The sequence below is a fragment of the Acromyrmex echinatior genome, chromosome 6 (assembly GCF_024713525.1).
Source record: "Acromyrmex echinatior isolate Ae372 chromosome 6, ASM2471352v2, whole genome shotgun sequence".
Lineage (NCBI taxonomy): Eukaryota > Metazoa > Arthropoda > Insecta > Hymenoptera > Formicidae > Acromyrmex > Acromyrmex echinatior.
In genome coordinates, this window is record NC_141857.1 from 4203156 (window position 1) to 4224783 (window position 21628).

General features: G+C 37.1%; 1 protein-coding gene across 5 annotated transcripts in view; it reads right to left on the reverse strand.

Moving 5' to 3' along the window:
* Positions 1-21628, reverse strand: part of LOC105153914 (Transcriptional-regulating factor 1) — a 432031-nt gene that overhangs the window by 334426 nt on the left and 75977 nt on the right. Inside the window, exon 1 of one of the 5 annotated variants that reach the window (XM_087407004.1) lies at positions 2971-3489. The exons of the other annotated variants lie outside the window; for them this stretch is intronic. The gene's annotated coding sequence lies outside the window, so the exon portion shown is untranslated. Of the gene's footprint in view, positions 1-2970; positions 3490-21628 lie in introns of those variants that run through there. 5 annotated transcript variants of the gene reach the window in all.

The following is a 21628-nucleotide window of genomic DNA, read 5'->3' on the forward strand; positions in this document are numbered from 1 at the left end:
GCGAAATACCTCAATATATAAAAAAAAAATGTTATAACGCACGGCCTGTTATAATAAGAAAATAGACATTATAAACAAAATAAATCCACATATGCTGCAGATTATAAATATCAATTATGTAATTTACGTGTTACACATTCGCGTCCTTATACAATAATGTCAAAAATATCTTAATCAAATGTGTGAACGAGAGAATATTGAATATTTCAAATATATTTCCATAAGCGCATAATTCGAAAAACAATGTTAAGTATTCAAAAGCGGTTGTCCAAATATTACGCAAATTGTAGCTGATAAAATATCCTAATAAATTTAAATAATAAATTTATAAACATTGTAATAAATTGGCACGTCATACCGACGAAATAATCGTTAATAATATGCATATAATTGAAACAGTGATCTCATCCAAATTGAATTCACGTTTATCGCATCATCAACTGCTTTTTGTTGTCGCTGCGTACAATGAAAAAGCAGTTATTAACGGCGTGATATTTTCGGCAGAAAGCACCGGGCATCGCGCCACAAAAAAGAAAATTTCCAAATCAATCAATCCAATCGAAGACAACATTTGCGCTCCGCTTCGCTCTCTTCACTTTCGCGCTGCCGAACTTGAAGCTTCACCACACCCGATACAACCCGGCAAATTAACCGAAGTTTCACACGCCCCCGCTAAAACTTGATACCCCTGGCATGGCCAATCAAACTTCGAGTTTCGGTAATCCCCGGGCCAAATACTCCCGTTTACACGTTACAGGTTATGGTATAAGACGGCCCGTTTCCTCGAGTTTCGCTGCCGCTAATACTCGGAGTTTCGGCCGCAAGTTGTCATCCGGTGGCGGCAGCCGAGTTACAATCGCGAGATCGGTTTTCTTATCGGAAAAAAAGGGATGAATTGTACAAACGCGTATCTACATATAACCATCGAATAAGACGTTAATTTTTTTTCGTACAAATTACATTTGCTGATTTATCCGAGTATACGAGGTTCTTGTAGACCTCTTGTACCTATCATTCGTTAGTCGAGTTAATTAGTAAGAAACGTGTAAATAAAAGAATGGAAAAGGAAAGAGAGAAGGAGAGTAAAAAAAGAAGAGCAGAGAATGCAGCAATCTCTATAAAATTACACGTAGAAGGAAATCGAAGGACCGAGTTCTAGCAAATGAAATTACTTAAAGCAAACGCGTTACTTTTTCAGTGCCACTATCCGATCGCAATGACCACCCCGGTTGGTTACGTTCGATTCGAAAGGGATGCACCGATGTGTTTCATTCCCGTTCTTGCCCATAGGTAGCTTCCATTGGAATCTCCCAGTCTCCCTCTTTCCGTCGCGCAGTTCCGTCCGAACACGGTCACATGCATATGCAAATTTATTCTGCCGGTGCATTAGTGAGCACGGTAGTTTCGCGATTGTGTTTACGTGCGTGTGCGTATAAATGCGAATGCGTGCGTGCATTTGTACGACGGCACATTGCGTAACTCATGTATGCGTGTATGCGTGTATGCGTGTATGTTGCGGAGAGCCATCGTCCAGGCCGATCGCGACGGAGAGGGTCATAAATTAAATGATGTAAATGCTCTGTCCACCCTCTGTCGCTGCGAGCGGAGACGACACACAGGGCTACCCTTTCGCGTCCACCACCCTCCCGACTGGTTGCTGTTGCCACCAACCCTCGTACCAACCCAGACGATCGTCGCTCTATCCCCTTTGCCTTAACGCTGCATCCCTGCCGCGTCTGATTATAATTATCGAGATCTACACTCGGATCCAGTCTCATTCGCGTGAGATGAAAGCAAGCGGATGGCAGCGAGAAAATGCCATTGCGTACTATCTGTTATATTACTTTCGAAATATGTCATATACGTGATGTATACCTTATCGCAGTTCACATAATCCGACATCAAAAGAATTATTACGAGCTGATAATTTTATTTTATCTATGCAGGTGTCTAGCCCAATACTCATAATATCTCGTATGATCAACTTTAAATTAATTATACTGGTATAGATATCAGACGAGCAGTGATAACTTGATTTTTTGAGTTAAAAAAATTATATTTTCTTATTTTTAACTTCCATGTGTGTAAAAATGTAAATAAATCCATTTCTGTGTAATCAATTTCAAAGTAAATAATGTCCATGTTAACGTATGCACTTACAAGGAGAAGCTACGTTCTGTATCTTTACCGATTTTGATCAACCTCGACTAATCTTCACAATGCCATCCAAAGTGAAACAAATAAAATTAATAAACATCTTATTAAACCCTATCACTTTTGTCCAAGACATTTTTCTTAAAAATACATACTTTCCAAGATATAACTGTTTCCAGATTTTTGATATATTTTTAAATGCTCATTACTCGGCTTTTAAGGCCCATTAGCAGGAACGATTTTACAGGTGTTCACTTGGCTCCTACAATATTGCTGCAATTTTGATTAAAATCGGTGAAGAGCAGAACGTAGCCTCTCCTTGTTAGTAAATAATAAACTAAATTTGAATCAAATTTAATATATTTTCTTGAATTGAACTGTTCATTATTTTAATTACAATAAATTAATTATAATATTGACTAAAAGCAGTGGCTTTTATACTTACGGAAATAATTAAAAATAAATAAAACATAATTTAACATTATGCAGTATAAAGAATAATTATTATATTATTATTGTATTATTTACTTTGATATTTAGTGCGATAAAATCCTGTTATATTTACTCGTTCGTTATTTTTCCTATCACAAGAAAATTTATTTTTTTTTCTCACATCTTCAATATCTTGGGAAATTCACACGTTTCAGAAACGAATCGGCACTTAACAGAGTTATACGAAACCTACGTTATCTATTTATTCCTCTCAATATCCGGTTCACCGATATTTATCTCCTTTCTTTCCATCTTCGATCGTAATACGGAAGAATAAGTGCCCGACAGATTCCCGCCGAGCGATCGATAAGTACAAGCTCTGACCTGATTTTCCCAACGTTAACTCGGCGAGAAGAGAACATCGAGTCTCGAAGCCTTCGATCGAGGAGATGGGAAGGATCGGTAGGATCGCTAAGTCCTGCTCTCAATCGGATTCGAATTTGATAGTATTTGAACAGCCCCCAGCATCGCTCTCGTAAATTCGGCACACCGTTTGTGTATCCCTTCCCCATACGCTACTCCTGGCTCTCTTCTTCCGTGCGATCCGATATTTGGTTCGGCGCAGATAACCGTTATCGATTGTTGTCGCTCGTTTTCCTAAGAACGAATCGTATTTGCAATGATCCAGTAACTTGTTCTCACAAACGCATTCAAATAGATTCGGATACAAACAAATGTGCTAATCATCAATCGCAAACGATACTCCACTGGAGTTTCAGAGACACTTGGAAATTTAAGTAGTCTAAATATTATTATTTACAAGTATTTGGTAATGGAATAAAAGTATTAAGAATAATCATGTCTCTCTCCATCAAATTCGGAACTGTCATTGTGATCGCATGCATAATATAACCTAACAGAATCTTATTAAAAATATGTCATTGTAAATAATGATAAATTATAATGAAAACAATCAAGAGAATTAATCAAAATCAGAGGGAGACATTTTCCTACATTTCCTTGTAAGTATAATACAAACATATTTTTGTTTGATTAGAGATCAATAATAAATAATTTTAATGATATAAAAAATTTTTTTAAAGAAAAAAAAACAATTCCTTATGTTCATTAAAAAATGCAAGGATAATTCGGTTATCACAATAATTTGCAAGGATTGATTACGCAGCGAATATCGTCCGCCCGAATCGATATTTTCGCAGGTGCATAAAATACATCAAAGTCATTATCCCATTTCGCTCTTATGAAGGTTATTTATCCAATCCGTGCTGCGCTCGTAGCCCTATATCGAGTTCATGCGATATACGTTCGCGATGTTCGCGGCCGAGCGCGCTTCCACCCCGAACGTAAAGCCGATGAAAATGCATTGGCCGTAAATAACGTCGGTCGGGTTTCGAAGGCGCGCACCCGCGCTTACAAGGAGATAAAATCAACTTGACCTCGTTCCATCCCCCAGACGTGTTTTCAGCTTCTTGCGCTTCGTGCTGTCCTCGCTCAGTTCCCGGCGATGGGATGGAAATCCTCCCCTGTCGATCGGGAGAGGCGATAACCATTAACAAAAATTGAATGCGAGTTGAATCAATAAAGATAATGCAAACACATTGATAATACCGCGAAAGATATTTTGCAACGACTTAATTTCGAAGTACAAGCTTAATTTAGGCTATCCGCACAAGAACATTTGTAACGTGTTATGTTACGTCAAGTATTAATCATAAACAGAAACCTGTACTATATATAGTTAAAACTTATATCAACGCACAAAAAAAATCATAATATAATGTTAAACATTATGTCATAATTTTTACTGAGCGTTGATGTAACTTTAAGTAAGTACATTACGGATTCTTGTACAAAGAGCCTTACGGGCGAATTTAAAAAGAAAAATATCAGAAGTGCAACTTTCATCTGTTCAGCAACGCGTTTAAGTTTAGCGTTGAACACTGCGTTCCATTTAACGCTCACAATGCTCTTAGAATAATTTCATCCTCGTTTATCAAATGTTAAACAAATAATGTTGGCAAATGCGCCAAACAGAACGCAGCCATAGTTTTCATGGAGTATCTGTTGTCAGGACGTTTGAGATTCATTCAATTTACACTTAATCTAATTTCATTCGATTGCATCAACTGCCTGTTACGATTACAACCGCATCGATTGATTTCAACAGCAATCGAGCGAAAAATTCTGATACAACGCAGTGTTTATGCAATCCTGGATTACACGCTTAATATGCAAAATGTACGTATGCATATACAACGTATCGTAATTATGATGATCAACATGCCGTGCTTTCCATATCAATATGAGTGCAATTATATGCCTATACATTTTGCATATACACAGAAATGGTTAACATTGATCGAATGAAAATGATATAAAAATCTTGAAAATTGTTTTATCTTCAAAATATTATCATTCATCAAAATATTAATCCACATATAAATATTATTATAATAAAATATCAATAGGATGTATAAACTATCTGATAATAAGACACAAATATGTACAATTTTTTAAAATTTAAATCACTTTAATAATTATAAAATTAAATCTAAAATTATATATTGCATTTATATATGTGTGTATACACACACACACACACACACACACACACACACACACACACACACACACATACACACACACACACACACACACACACACACACACACACACACACACACACACACCACACACACACACACACACACACACACACACACACACACACACACACACACACACACACACACACACACACACACACACACACACACACACACACACACACACACACACACACACACACACACACACACACACACACACACACACACACACACACACACACACACACACACACACACACACACACACACACACACACACACACACACACACACACACACACACACACACACACACACACACACACACACACACACACACACACACACACACACACACACACACACACACACACACACACACACACACACACACACACACACACACACACACACACACACACACACACACACACACACACACACACACACACACACACACACATACACACACACACCATAAAGCAAGTCCCACAGCAATAACGTATTACAATATAAAAGTCCTATAAATCGTAAATCCGATGATCTAACTTCCCGAGGTAGATAGTTACACGTAAGTTTTGAGACCGGTTTCCTGTGGCTTCTATAATATTCAACTTCCCGCACCCGTCGTTTCCGCTTCCGAAAATTTTGATGGAGATTTTAATTGAATAAGAGGAAGCAAGAGGCGAATGCAGAAACAAAACGGGTGCTTTTATTGCGATGGCTGTTGAATATTCAAAACGATAAGGGAATGTTCGTTGTCTCGTAACGAACTGCACATGCTGTACACTTAAAAAAAAAAGAGATAAACATCGACATTATTGAATAAATGCATTTGCATTTCTGACTGCGTTACTCTCGATTGTATTCTCGTTTAACTTTGACCTGTCACATCTTCTAAAGAGAAACCACGTATGACGAAGGCTTTAACTTGATTGTTATTGTGTGTTTCCTCTTGTATTTATACGTATCAGTGCAAGATCGGGATATACATATACGAGACGGAAGTTTAATTTAACCACAGGAGACCCACTAAGGTCTCGTCCAGGACTGTTTTGTATATATAAGGTAGAATCGGGACAGTTAAATTAAACTTACACAAGTAACGGTATTATCTCTCTTGCAGCTATTCCCCTCCCCTTACAAAAGCAGTTCTTGCATTTACATGACCAACCGACGAGTCTCGCCCGTTAGAGAGATCCAAAATGGCTTTCTCCGGTATATTCCGTAACTGCCGCGTTAACGGGATACCGGTCAAAATTAAGTTTCGCAGTGCGCCGACGTTAATTCGTCGAGACATTACAGGATAAGTTAACAGGCTTTTACACCGGTAACGTAGTTACGCTTCGTTACGGAAAACTCAATCAGGGGACACGAAATATTTAAACCGATAATCGTTCGACGTTCCTCGCCTGTGCCTGCAGCCATAATGTTATCTCGTTGATGTAAGCATATCTGAAAAGCGACGAGATACCTATTATGACTATAACTTCGTCAAACAACGGAGTCGGTAAAAAAAAATTGTTCACAATCTCGTTAGATTTCTATTGTTTAATTTAATATACGAACGAATTGTAAAGCTTTGGATAAAAATTTGTTTAATATTATTTCTGACACACATTTTAGATATCAAAGAAGCAATGATAACACGATTCTTTGAGTTAATTTTGTTATCTTTAGTATACATGTATGTTAAAATTAATCCATTTAAGCGGTTTGTTTCATAGCAAACGATGTCCATATTATGCATGTATTTAGTAAATAATGAACTAAATATTTTCTCGAGTTAAAATGTTTAACTCCATTGTTTTAATTAAATTAACGACATATTGAGTACAAAAACAGGGTGACTAATAGAAATGATTGAAAACAACTCAAATTGGGAACATTATAAATAAACAGTATGTAGCGATCATTAATGCGCTTATTCATTACAGAACTTATCGCGATACTTCTTCATTACGGAATTATGAGAGCCATTTCATAGTTAATCTGGAAATAATCCAAACAATCCATCTTTTATTATAAAAATTTGCAGAGCCATTTCTGCATTACCAACTTCTACACCATCGTAAAACATAGGAACGCAGCTGCATATTATGGCACTTCACCTATTTAAATGAAAGATATGCCGTTTTTGCAATGCTTATATCTCGCATTCATTCATTCTTGTCCAGCCCTTTTTTTCTCGGTGTATAAAATTTTTATATCATCTCCCGTTTGTAACTTAAATTTATATAGCGGAATTTGGTCGGCTGCTAGTTAAAGTGCCGAAGACAACTAAACTAATTCAAGCTCGTAACGTTTTACGTTTAAAAGGCAACACCCGCCGGCCGAGTCTCTCTTCAACTCCACGTTATTATCCTTTACGTCATAAAGCGTATGGTCATGCTTGCGAGGAAGTATGAGGCACGTATTCCTGCAAAATGTCAGGTACACGTCAGAACGTAGTCTCTGTCTCGTACGTGTTATTCTTTCTACATTCTTTTCGGGTAGTTAAAGCTTTAATCACGCACGGTAAATAACGTTTCGCTGCGAGAAAGAAATTGCTCTGAAACAAATTTAACATTCTACATTTTTACATTAAATTATATAATCATATTCAACGATCTTCATTTTATAAAATAATTCGCAATCAAATTATTATTTAAAATAATGAGAGCAACGTTGCAAATCATGAAAAGTCTGTATGTGCGATAAAATGTCTGAATATATAGATATCCTAAATAATAGAATAAAGAAAGAAAGGAAGTTATTCCTCGTACTGTTTCAATTATACTTGATGCGTGTGAAAAAAAAAAGAGTTTGATATATCTATCGAATGAGTGAAATAATTTCAATTAAATGTTCAGTTAATACAACCAAAAATAATTTTACTGTGCTAAATATCTAGTAATTATTACTAAATGTGACTGGTTATATTATTGTACTTGGTAATATTTACTAAACATTAGAAAACATTTAGAAAAGTAAAATTATTTTCGATTATACTGTATAAACTTAATATTTGAAATTATTTCACTCAATATTTGGTAGCTATTATTAGATTCTTTTTTAGTTTGATTCCTATCATTATCGATGGTACGACGAGATTACGTTTTAAAGTGCGACTGCACGCTTCGCTCGCCGAAAATCCAATCGAGGATAAAATGTTGAAAAAATGAGAAGAGAAAAGAGACGTTATTCCGTACTTCGATCGAGTTAAAATATCCCCACAAATATAATCCGAGTTCCATCTCTATATTTCCATCTGACTCGAAGTACGAGAACACGCGAAAATGGGAAGATAAGAGAGAGAAAAAAAAAAAGAATACTAAGCTCGAGGAAAAGGTAGAAGAATGGGCCAACCATCTGCTTATGTATTCGATCACGTAAGTACACACGGGAGCAGGAAGGAAAAGAAAAGTCGGCTGTCGAACCACCGCGATCGGGAATAAACGATGGTGTCTCGAAGCAGCGGCGTTCCTCGCGTCCCACGAGAATATTGCGATATTGCTCGCGTTAACCGGTAACGCAGATCTCGGCTTCAAAATCCCGGATCGTAAGGCGGTGTGCCGGCGCGTCCGGAATCTTAAACACCGTGACGCAGCCCTCGAATCGCCAATGCAACGGCAACAGTAACAGCCGTGCCATATCGAATAATATAGATGCTTACAGTTCCGACACGGTGCTCTCCAGTTTCACGATTGTTTTTGCATGCATAAATATTTTGTATTTAAAATTGTCTTAACAAAGGGATGTCAATGAACTTATAATTTTTAATAACTGCGCGCGCGCTCTAAAAAAAAAAGTATAGGTGTAGATTAAACATCATATGTGGTGTCTCTCTACATAATTCTCACCGTTTATATCAACACTAACATGATGTGGATTTAATACCAAGGGTTATGTCTACACACTAATATTAACACCAATGTGGTAAAAATTATATAGACACCACATGTGATGTTAAATCCACATTCATATTTTTCAGACACACACTGTGAGGATTTCTGTTCTCTAAACTTCAGAAATGTAGATGCATATATTGCGTCTATAAGCAAATTAAATCTTATACAGTAAAACCTAATCTAAATTAATTAAAACCTGATGTTAAAAATTAGTTGAAAAAGAATTTCTATTTAATTCATGTTTTTAATGTTTTAATGTTCTAATTTAGCTTTAACATAGCATAGTATATACGTAAGGATTTTTAATATCTAAGCTTCAGAAATGTAGATGTATCGTGACTGCAAATTAAATCTTATAATAATACATAATCTGAATTAATTAAAATTTACTACTAAAAATTATGAAAAAAAGAAATTTCTATTTAATTTCATGTTTATAATATTTTTACTTTTAGCATAGCTTAACGTAGATAATCGTGTACGAATTAAATGCAATGTAGGTGCCATTAGAAGAGAAGCTATTCTGATTATACACAGACATGCTCTCCATACAATTATAACTATCGTAGCCGCATTTACCGTACTTTAGCGATGATACGAGCGATACACAGGCATTGTGCACAAATACGTTTTCTGCCATCATCATCAAACGATCACTATGACTGGCAGATAAATATTATTGGAGGCTAACAAGGTTCTGCAGTATGGTAAAATGCAAAGTGACAGGCGCGATTTCTCCGTTTTCAATTCTGCCACTCTCCCCCGTTTTTCTTGTCTCTTTTTCTCTCCCCCAAACGTGTTTTTAACGCTTCCCATTTAACTACCTATGTACGCTCGTGCAAAGAAAATATAGGGAAATCAAGCGTAACGCAGAACGAAATGGAAAATGGAAAAAAGAAGGCAGCCAAGAGAAGAGGACTTGGCAGAGCGATCAGAGGAACGGGAGTTACATCATTGAGATGCAATTCCAATATTGATATGTCGGATTGGCTGGTGCTCCGACGTAGCGTCAGCGGCGAAGATCATAGAGAGTCGCGGCAGTAGAAGAAGCTGGATAAGAAGAGCGAAGGAAACAAGGATGCAACATATCCGTAGCTTATGTGCGAGGCTTGCAGATCGAACACGCGAAAGATCGGACAAAATTGGAAGAGATATTATTGAACGGCTGTGTAGCGATCAGGGATATAGAGAAGAGAAAAGCCTGGGTTTCATTGCCGCAGTTGCAATGGAAATATATCGAATCGACAGTAAGCTGCGCGGTGCATAAAGAATTTAAGCATGACGTCCAGTCCATATCGCAAACTATCGTAAAGTCGATATTTATCTTTATATGAATATCAAAAAATGTATTATAAGGTATAAAAATAAATATGTTAAAATAAGATTTATATTTTGAAACATAGACAATTCAATAGTTACAACTCTTGAATTAAAAATTAGTCAAGTGTTCAGATGATTGTAAAGCGGAAATTGACGATATTAAGATATTATATGATTATTATATTCGATAATATTTTACACATCAGATAATTACTAGGTAAATTTCGTGTTATTAAATTTGGCAGAGAATATTACAATAAAGATGTAAAATAGAATATGCTTTATTACTTTAATTAAATGGTCAATAAATCAGAAAATTTTAATATGCTATAAAAATTAGAATAAAACTATAATTTAAAGAAATATAAAAATATATTAATTTCCAATAACGTATTTTTTATAAAATATAAATTAAACTAAAATATGCTGTCTCACAGCAAAATATTTTCTGTACGTCTTTTAGTTATATATTTGTAAAATTTATATATATTACTCAAAACTTATTTATTTTGCGCGGCACCCTATTTCCTAGTTTTTATCAAAAAAAAAAAAAATATTCCTAGTTTTATTAAAATTCTCAATATTACTTGCTTGTATTTATTTTATCTAATATTTAATCCGGAAAATACATAAAGAGACCCTCCAAATGAAAATCTCAAACCCTGTTAAAAAAATATTTAGAAAAATATATTAAAAAAAATAAAGTATAACGTAGCTTTATTACAATTTTTTTCTACAAATAGTAACAACTCCTCTATTAGCCCGATTTTTATTCCATGTGTGAAATACACACATAAATTTATTTTAAGAATCAATTATTAAATTATGAAAAAAAAAATTTAGACAAAATTTAGACTTTATATCAAGACAAGTTCATTTCGCAATTAAATCACAATTACGGATACGGTGTAAGAAATATCAAATTGACTCTCTTAATATCAATTTGTTAAATTATAAGTATATCATGTCTGAAGATTGATCTCAGCTAAGTATACTTCAGCAGAAACTATAAATACAAACGTAAGCATTGTTATACGTCAATTGCACGCTTGCAAAACTGATATGTCGCGATGTATCGAATTGAAACTTCCAACCAGAGCCACAAGATATCTTGCGGCTATCTTTCGTAACGCAAAAACTTCATTATTCTGCGCGTCGCAGTCGTAAGACATCAGGTCGCCGATCCAGTGGATGAGAGAGACAGACGTAGAAATAGGTAAAGATAGAAATAGAGAGGAGAAAGAGGGAGAGAGAGAACGCCGAAGGGAACAAAGTCGCAATTTCCAACCGTGAAATCCAACCGGCATGCGGACGTAATCAGAACGAGAGACGGGGACTCCCGTGTACCCCATGGACAGAATTGATGGACAGCTGGTGGTCCGTGACGCGACCACCTGACATTCTTGTCCGATTGGGCTGACATGCCCCTGGGATCGTGCATGCGAGTTTCGTGCTCACGTAGCAAAACGTCTGGTCCGATTCTCGGCGACATACCAAGTGTACTACAATCCCGGGGCTCGATGCCAAATTATCTCCGCAAAAATGAAAAGATCATTAATTCATCAATTTTTCTTTCCGCTTGTACGCAAACAAAAATTTTAAAATTTTAATTACAAGAAAAAACTACAGATATTTTTTAAATTACGATGAGGATATTAGAAAAATATAATTCTAAATACTCGAAAGAAATCATGTACTCACGGCAATAATGTTACCGTGAAACCAAACTAGAAGAAAAAGATTGTCAGAATAGTTTTAATTTATGTATTTCGTTGAGAATGACTTAAAGCAAATCGAAACGCGTGCGAAAGAAAATGTATATCTAACAGAAGAGACAATATAAATTTATGTCTAATATTAACGCACTAACTACCGCGTTGACTCCTACATCCCAGGAAATTTTGTACTTTAATTTGTTAATTTTTGAGGAGTCTGATTCTATTTGTTAAAAGAAAAAAATAATATAGTTAGTAAAGAGTGGTTACTTAAAATTTTGAATAAATATAAATTCTCTCCATACGTAGAGATTATCCATGATAGTAGAACACACCTGTACGTTTCTTTCGAAGAGTTCTATTCAGCCCGTTAGGTCGAAACGCCCAACAATCAAAAAGCGAGCAGTTATTCACGTAGCGTCGAGTACGCGATATTGAAGCGTCAGATTAAAATATGGACGATAGCCTAGGCCACAATCTGAATGCAGTCTCGTTTGCACGCAAATGTATACGAGCGGCGTACGCGTGTACCGAACGGTGTACGCGTGCGAACACGCGTGAATCCGTTTGCGGATCGGTAAGCCGCCCGGAATGTCGGATCGCGTTGCATCACGACGAAACGTAACATCATGCGGGCAGAGGGAGCATCGTGAAACGTGGTAAACGCATATTCGCACGCGAAATTGAAAGCACGTCTCGCGAAATCGAGCTGAAATTTGTCGCGAGACGCAACCGAATATGAACAGTTCCGACACCATGATGCGACTTGACGAATGTCGATTACTAACGCTGAAACAAATGGGAATCCGAATTTTGTTTTTCTACGATTCGTTCGATATATTACGCATTATTGGTATTCAATGAAAATGAGTCGAGAATTGTAAGAATTCTTAATCATATCTAATATAATAATCTATAATATCTATTTCTGAGAGAAAAAGATAATATAATAATGTTAATCCACACATAAAGAGATAATATTAAGAGTTTTTAATACCTTTAGATTTTGCATCATCATTAAATTGCATATATAATACATTACAAATTTAATTATTTTATATTTCAGTAATTTTTAATTAAAATTATTGTGAATAAGAAAAATAATATAATTATTATGTATTATCAAGGAAAATATTCAACACTATTCAAATAGGTATTTTCTTGTCACTTAAACTACGCTAATATTAATATCAAATTATACACGGGATATCGTAAACTAAAATTTATGTTAAATAAAAAATATATTCTGATCAAAATTATAAAAGGACATATTTTATAACAGTCATTTAAGCCACGTATATTTTTGTATGACTTCTATTATTGCTAAAAATTGATAAAAATACTCCAAAACAGTAAAATATGCATTCTCACTTAAATGACTTTTCGTGTTTTCATTATCGTTGTAATGCAAATGCGCCAATCTTAATATTATCGTCATTTACAGCTTCATTTGCTTAATAGTCACGTGTAAATGCTTGTACACATATGGTCACAAATGCAACAGCTTCCTGTGCTCGTAGAATCCTAGAGATTATCGATATATGCGTATATGTACATATGTATATAGGGTGCATCGTATACACGGAAATAAACACGTACGAAATGAGATTCCAGAATTCTCTCGTAGAGGTTTCAATCAATTAATAAATAACGCTTAAATGTACGTTAATTTCTACTTGCACGTATAGCTGTTTTAAATTGTTCTCAAATCATAAAATATGAAAGAATAACTTTGCTCAAGTATTTAAAAATTTTGCCGGATACATAGAATAATATCGTTGAAAATAATTACGTAGAAATCTCAAATATAACGAGCAAAGCTGTAAAAATTTTTTCTAGCAATCACTTTAAGACGTTCTATATAATTATTTTCTTCATATCTGTGTCTTCTAATGTGTCTTAAATTTTTAGATGCTTCAACAGAATTGTCCATTCAGCGATAATAATAAATATTTTTTAATCCATACCATCTTATATCAATATTTATTTACTTTCAAGTTTACGATAGATTCAAAGGGAAGTGATGAAACGTAAAATATGCTTCAACAATACATTAATTAAATATTAATATTTATCCGGAAATGTGTCAAAAACATCGTACTCTAAAATCTGAATAGAAATCTCGCACAATCCCTCACATTAGTACTATATTAGACGATGGCGAGCGCGCGAGGAATACGGTCACGGTGTACGAGAGGCGTTTCGAATAGACCATTTCCCTCTACTCGGAACGCTGTGACACGCGCAATTCATCCCCGTAGCTCTTGGCCGTTAGCGTAATTGCACGTACGGGCGCCATTAGACACGCGCGACGCTATGTCGGGTATCTACGTCGAACCACCTGCGAAATCGTCACTTTGTTTCGGCGTAAATCATGCCCGAAGCAATCTCACGCGAGGACACGACGCGCTCGCTTTACTCATCTTGATGCACCTCGCCCGAGGCGATCGCATCCTATCCTACGATGCACATGCGATTTCAGCTTCCTAGCGAAACCGATGAAACATACTGTAGCTTGTTTAAAAATCGTTTGTTTAAATATCATGGAAATAGAAAGATATCACGTGGCGGTCATTAAACACGATACATAGAGCAAACTCCGATGAAAACAAGCAGCTTGTACTTCAATCATCTATTACTATCCCGATCGGAATTCATCGATACTTGAACTTGGGTCGAGGACTGGCTCGCGTGCTCGCTTTTGATCAAACTTAGTGGCGTTCCGATCTATATACGACTCGATTAGCGCGCGACTCTACCACTCATGATTTCTCTGTGATGAACGGGCAATTCACGAAATAACGCCATTTGTTAATCGTATGAAGAGTCAACTACATTGGCAACGAGGCAGATTAAGCGAGAAACCGTGTTAAAACGGAACAGAAACAAATTTAGAGATTCCTTTATGCATTTTACATACATATGCTAAACATATACAGAGTATCCCAAAATTCGTGACTCAAAATATAGCAAGAAAGTTTCGGAAAAATTAAGTAAAAAAAATTATTTGTTTTAAATTTTTATTTTAAGCAATAATTTATGAAATATAAGGATTTAACCCAATAAAATAAAGCCAATTACAGACTACGTTATATTCGTTCTTCGAATTAAGTAAAGAATCTTGTTATAATTTTAAAACACAAATGTTGAAATGCCCAGTATATTTTTCTAATAGTAGATAAATACAATTGGATACAAATGAAACACTTAAAGCGGAACGTTACGACTATTGTCTAATCAATCAAATACGATTTTAGGGAAACTTTAAAATCTGAAAAACTTTAGCGAATGTGAAAGATAACACGACGAGAAAATTTTCCAAACGCGCGAACAGTTGTTTCCCTGTCAATGATTCCAATAAATTTTGCGAGACAAAAGTCCGACAGTAGCATTCATCGTCGATAGGGTTGCAAGACGACCATCACCTCTCGCAGACGCTCTCTAGCGAAACAGACATTCCTCGCTGAGGCCTTCTCGCTTGAGAATGTCTCGATGGTCGGTTGCAGATGTACCTAACTGCACTACGGGGCGTATTCATTATCGGCCCGCCGGAACCCAGGTTGCTGAGACGATTAAACAGGGAATGGGAGGATCCCCCAATGATTGGCTACACGGGACCGATTCACTGTCTATGGCTTTATCGCACTGTCATTCTACCTCGCTATAGTGTCTATGCATAGTATCCTTATCTTCTGGCTGCTCCATTTTATTCCTTCTATACATTTCATACCGCGATCGGTTCGCAGTAATTAACTCGAAAAAGCTATCGGAACAAACCGCTACCGCAGGTCAGCAAAAACATGAATCTGATGTCGATGGAAAATCATAATGCACATTTGGTATATTTTTGTTTTCATAAAATTGTTTTCGCATACGTGTATTTCTGTTAATAATTTATGTATAACCATTCTTCAACGTACAAAAACAATATATCGTAAGTACAAGCAATTAAATTAAATTGATATTTTTTTCCCATTCAACTTGGTACATTTGATATAAATAAAAATGCAAAGAAATCCAAAGAAAAATGCATATAATTTCCTCGACAATGAAATGCTGTCTTAAAAAAAACCAGTAATTTATCTCGTATGCAATCGTTCAATCAAAATGTAATTACAACTTTCACGTAAATATTCGAATAGAAAGTTCCCCGCAAACCGATTATTACCACAACTTTCCGATTCATCAAGCGAAGGAAATTGTTGCAATATTATAGCGTATAGAAAAGCGGCACTAATACCGCTTTCAAATTCAGTATCGCGCGTATAAATCCATTGCAATGATACAGACGATGGTAATCAGTTCAGTTGCGAGCCAACCGATCACGTTTAATGGCAACTCATTATCCGTTCAATGGTTGAATCTAAACTAGGATAACTGTCCCTATCAATGTGCCTTTCAGCCAACTTGCTTATTACTGAATTAATTATTAAATATTGTAGCTTTAATTTTATCTGCTTGCAATGAATATCGGTTTTTCAACTATTTCTTTTCTATAATATTTCTTTAATCTAAAAAATGTTAATACTTTATAATGTTTTTGTCCCTATTAGTGACAAACTCCAAGCGGCGATGGCCCTCTTAATGTGTCTCCAAAAAATAAAATATTATCTTCGGTAAACGTATGCATTAATAATTCAACTTAACAAGAAAAAATATTTTTTTCTTATTTATTCGTATTAGTTTTCTCAATGATTTATCGAAATACAAAAGCATATTAATAGGGACAGGCACAATAATTGGGGTAGTTACCCTACCCGTGAATCCGCCATTCAACCGTATATCGATATTAAAAGACAACTCTAGATAAACCTCTCTCGTTCGTGCGCGCGGGGCAATTATTCCACTTAACTTAACGTCGCGTTACAAGAGAACTGTAGGCGCGCATCGGGAATAGATAATCCAATGCAATCAGCTAAAATGTATTCGCGCGTCACGAGGAATGCAATTACGGATTCACGTCAGTCAGCCATTCGCGAAGCATGTTCATCGTGCGAGCTTATAAGCGCGTAGGAGGAGCTTACAGGCTTACAGTACATTTGCCGATCTGTCAGAATCAAGATCCATCTGTCGGTCCGACCTCGCCACTGCCACCATCGCCATCGTCATCGTCGTTGTCGTCGTCGTCGTCGCCGAACAAAAGCCGAGAAAATGCCAAAACTAAGAATAGCGACGAGCCGCGTTGTGCGGCGAGTAATACGTCGCGAACGATATATTATCACGCAAGTCGTATTCATACACCGGTTATTTGCGTTTGATTGATGAAATTTAAGTTGACGCGTCTCTCCTACGTCGTCCTATACATCATAGGTAATCCTATATTGCTCGTTGCTACAATGTAGCAACTCGGTGAGAGATGCACCACCGTCGCGACGCAGCACGTCGCGAAGGGCACCGTCATCAACGCGCGTACACGCCGCCTTGAGTTAAGCCGACGCGGCGAACACGCGTGTGTATGTGTGCGTGTGCGTGTATGTGTGTGTGTGTGTGCGTGCCAGTTGCATAAATCCCGTCGGGATGATATACGGTTCCGGGAGAAGGGAGGACGTCGCAACTATTTGCCGGACTATTCCCTCTCCGCCCTGCGAGCATATCGTACGCACGTATTCCTTCGGCTGACCGTCGCTGCACGACTGTAAACTGGCATATGCCAAGCTTTTAGGGACGGCTTGGTTTCATATATCTCGTTTTACCGCCTGTCCCAGGAAAGAAATATAAATTTCATCCTAAATAAATATATAGTGCGATATATAAATTCGTGTTTAGTCTTCACGTTATTTCGTATCTCGTCCGCGCGCCCCGTTCGATTGCGTATCAATGATTTATTCAGATACGTGGATTTGGTCCAGATCCCGTGTATATCTTGCGTATATTCAGCGTAATCGAACCTAGAAATTCTTTATCAGATGCAAAGTCCCACGTATTATCGTAGATATCAAACTAATGATACCCGCCTCCGCATCGTAAAAAAAGGATTATGAAGTGATAAATATGCTTTTAATATCGTATATTATTTTGCGTGAGTGTTATATGTAATCTTATTGCACAATTATTATCTGAGGTACAGTAAAAATTAGTTCAGTACAAACTGCATTAACCCATCTGCCATCTGGGTTTTTTTGACACAAGCGAAATTTTATTTTCAAATTTTTTCAAAATAAAGAAGGAAAAAGGGACGAAATGACGATATCGATCTGACTTCAAAAGAACTTCAGAGTTCGGGTCTCTCTTCTAAAATGATAGAAAAAAGCTATTTAGTAATAGAGATGTTAAAAACACAATGAATTTTTCTATATTTGTTTAAAGTCTGGCATAGTAAAAAAAACTTAAACTGGACAAATAAAACGATTGTAGACAAAAAGAGTAAAAATATGACTGCAGACGGAGAGGCTAAGAAAAATATTTGATACAATATAAAAAAAGATATTAAAAAATTGTTAATTTTAAGTCGCGCGTTCCAATTTCATCGAATGTTTTCCAAATATAACATAACTATTTACTATAACGAAAAATAATAACATATTTACGAAGAAGCTTGTCTTTCACGAACGTATAATGTGTTTCACTTATCCACTCGGCTCTGTAAATGTCTACCCGACGGAAATGGCGGGTTGTTCCAAGGGACGATCGACGAACGAAGTTTCGAGTTTTGTCGACAGAGGCAACGCAGCGTAGGAAATAGATGTTGGTCCGCGCGAAGCGGGAAAAGACAGCGAAAAGAGGAAACAGTCGGTGGAACATTAACGACGGACACGAGTCCAAACTCAAACGCACGATCGTTTTATTTCCTCGCTTCGGCATTCTCTTTTTACTCCGCCAGTGTCTCCTCTTTTTCCTGCCGAGATGATCGGTCTCGTTAGCTTCACTCTGCCGGTTTCGCTGCTCTCTCGACGAGACTTTCGCAACTATGAGGCCATTTACATACAAATGCCCGTTAGCAATGGACATTCTCGCGAGTCCCTCTCGACATCAGTATCGTCGTATCGTCCCTTTTTTCCGCCTCTTTTCACCGATTTCACCATCTTCTTTTCGAGCACTCGCCTCGTTTCGCTCACAAAAGCTTCAGTAATTAAGCAGGTTTAGACATTTCCCATTGAGAGAAAAGGGAGAGCTTTTACTTTCGCTTCTCTGGAAGTTCCACTGATAATTCCACTAAACCGTCACAAAAAGAGTCACGTTGATTAAAGTCGATTACTGAATTAATAGATTGAAATAACGTAATGTAAAGAATATTTGAGCGGGGGAACGAAAAAAAAAAAGAGAGAGATCAGGACGGTGCACGTTTTCGCAGATATTGATGCGAGATTTATGAAGACTCGCCTAGGGTCACGTATCGCTTCGCGCCCTTTCACACGAACGAGCCCGCGGGCTGCAGGCCCCCATATACGTATCTAAACCAGATCATTTTTCACCGGGTTTCCTCGACCGTAGTAGATCGTCCGCAGCACGAAATCGGGCCGTCACGATTACCGCTGCCGGCTGGCTCTCGATAAGACGTAAAGGCTACGTTTCCCATCAGTATCGCGCGCGAAATACGAGCGCGAGAAGGAAAGAAAGGTGAGGGAAAGGTAAAGACGGAGGGAAGTACGAGGTGGAAAGTGAGAGAGAAAAGCGAAATTGCGAATGCCCGCCATGAAGCAGCTAGCCGAGTGCGGACGAATGTCTGAGCGATACGTGGCTACCGCCGATGTTTCAACCTCGCTGTTATACGTACGTATTTGATGGAAGCTGAAGGAAACGTTGCGCCCGCACTGCACCTCACCGTTGCCTGTCTCGTACGGCTGTAAAATGAAGGCGAGCAATCGGCGCACGTCGTTACAGCGTGTACGAAATATATCGACAGGCGCCGCGACGAGAGCGCGCGTACAACAGCGAAACCGTATGCGAACGACGTAAGGAAAATTGCGATTTCTCAAATGAGATCCTAGCCCGCTCCGAAACTTCGTTTCTCGAGATTTACTGCGCGTCATTCCTATGTCTGCGCACTGCGCGAAAAAGTGAACATATAATATTACGTCACGAACACGTTAAGGCAGTGATTTTTAACGAGGACTTCTAGAAAGTATAGCCAAAGCTGTATTTTATGATATACATATATTATGTGATAAGGATATAATAAACATATGTAATAAAGTCTAATAATAAAAGTACATAATAAAAATATGTCGTAATTTTTACTGGAAGCGATTGTTAATTTTTTTCAAGAGCAAATCCGCAAAATTTTACGTTTTCTTCTATTCTATTCTCATTAATAATTGATGCTTCGGCTAATTTGTTGTGTCATTTAGTTACAAGAAAATTATAAAACATAATATAATATATGTATAACAAAAAAGGAAGGAAATATAATACTTTATGTACTAACTTCCTCTTTCTCACTGCTATTTAATTATACATCTATATATGTATAATTAAATAGTAGAGAGAAAAAAGAAATATTAATACACAAAAAATTAAGGCTATATTTTAATTACCAGTATTTATATCTTCTTCCTCTACTATTTAAGTATCTATATTATGGAATATATATTACACTATATTTTATGTGATTTTCTTATAACTAAGTGGTACAATAAATCAAGCACGAATTATGTCAAATTTGCTAAGAATAGAACAGAAGGGAACGTAAAATTTTTTGAACGTTTGTTCATATTCTTGAAGAAAATTAACAATCGCGGCTGACAAAAATCGAAACGTTAAAGATTCTTATTCGTCTCGCTCATTTTTAATAAAATTAAAAGTCGTTCTCTAAAACGTAAAGCAAATCGTAGGTCGATTTTTTCGCGGTTTCGTACTCTCGTTTGACTTCGGCGCTATCAATCAGGAATCCCGATATTCGATGAAAATTCGCAGAAGGTAACATTCGTCGCGGAAAGCCGTTCCCATTAAAGAGATGAGATCTTACCGAGGACTGCGTTTCCTCTATCTCTCCCTTCTCTCTCGCTCTCTACTACATTCTAGACGAATCCTTTATGCCCGCGATTCTGCTCTGTGTTTAAAAAAGTGTGTCTGCACATGCACGCCAAAGTGTGTCGCGCGCGCTATCTTTTCCGCGTCCCTTTTTACCTCACCGCGTCCCCTTTTTATTTCACCGACGAGAAAGCCGCGAGCGGGATTAAATACCCGCGCTAATCCGATTCGCTGTAAATGTTTTCGAGCGCGACCATCTCCGTCTCTTCCCATTCTCTTTCACTCTTTCTCGTTCCCTTCCTTTTTTCTCTCACGCTTTTTCTCTTTCGCGCATCGCCCTCCCTCTCACTCATCGGACTTTTTTTGTCGAGAGGCTTTCTCGTCGTGAGCTTGCAGATATCTCACACACGGGGCTTTCATTTACGCCCGTGTATGCGCGCGGTTTGAAGTTCCACGTAGCAGAGGGTTGCACGACAACGTCATCGTGAGCGGAGAAGGAGAGCAAGGTTCGCAGGTTGAAAATGTCTCTTCTCTCACATATTATTTCCTTCTTCTCTCTCTCTCTCTCTCTCTTTCT